Here is a 1,349-nt window from a genome sequence, read left to right on the forward strand (position 1 = left end):
GCCAAAGATATGACGAGGCCATTAGGATCTGAATGCCTGACTAACTGTAATATTCAGTGCTTCTTCAGTAGCAGCCCAGTATCAGTATGTCATGCTTTCAGTGGTAGTGCATGAAAGTGGGCATACCAGGCTGATCAAGAGCCAGCAATAAAAACAGAAAATGCAGGAAATATTCAATAGGTCTGACAGCATCCGTGGAGAGACGAACAATGTTAATGTTTTATCATGTAATTGCAATCCTACTGTGGCACTGCCTTTCAATTGCCTTAATTCCTTTAAATTTGACTTATACACAATTTTCTGTTCCCACCATGAGGGTGCTGCTTACATCTGGACTGGCGACTATTACGGTCAGCTAATCTCAAAGTTGGGTGTGAGGAATCCTCTTCCAATTCAAGTAAAGCAAACTTCTGCCTTGATGCTGGGAGTCTGAAATGAAAACAGAAAGCTCTGGAACCAGTTAGCAGAGCAGTCAGGGTCTGTTGCCTGTTTTCTCCACAGACCCTTTTATTTTCCAGTATTGATATGTCTGTCAACCTTTTGTATCTAATTCTGAAGAAGGGCTGACACCTGAAATGTTAACATCCTTTCCACGGAGGCTGATCGATGTCCAGCGTTATTCCTTTTGTTCCACAGCTATTTTATTCCATCTAAAACCTAGTGATAGCCATTGTACAAACAGTGCTATTATTGGAAATAACACTTCTAATATTTTAACATACATAATTTAGAAGCATTTTGTAAAGCAAGCATTCTAGGGCTCGAAACGTTGACTGATTTCTTCTCCGCCGATGCTGCCAGACTTGCTGAGTTTTTCCAGGTAATTCTGTTTTTGTTTTATTCTAGGGGTCATCCCTGGAACACACTGCTTGTCAAGGCTGTGCAATAGAACTGCTACTTACCACTAACCTGTGCTTCCGATTGTTTAACTAATTCATTATCCATTTTGCTTTTACAAGTTTCTATGAACCCTCTTATTAAATGCCTTTTGAAAGTCAACATATATAACATTCTCTACATTACTATCATGCACTTACCCTGTTAGATCCTTAATGAATTCCAACAAATTTGTGAGGCATATCTTGCACCTCATAAAGCTTTTGTTGGCTGGGAATTATTGCCTTTACCACTTGTTAAATGCACTTAAAGTGCTTCCTTTATAATAGACTTCGCTGTTTCTTTACTATTAATGTTAAGCTAACAGGCCCATAACTCCCAAGATCACACTTCTGACCTTGTTTAAAAATTGAAACAGCAGTTGCTATATTAAAATATTTTTCTCTTACTCTTGTATTTAATGAAATGTGTAAAAATAAATTCAGCTTTCATTCTCTTTCTAGCCCCGTCTC

Source organism: Cetorhinus maximus, chromosome 1 (genome assembly GCF_964194155.1).
Source record: "Cetorhinus maximus chromosome 1, sCetMax3.hap1.1, whole genome shotgun sequence".
NCBI classification, from domain to species: domain Eukaryota; kingdom Metazoa; phylum Chordata; class Chondrichthyes; order Lamniformes; family Cetorhinidae; genus Cetorhinus; species Cetorhinus maximus.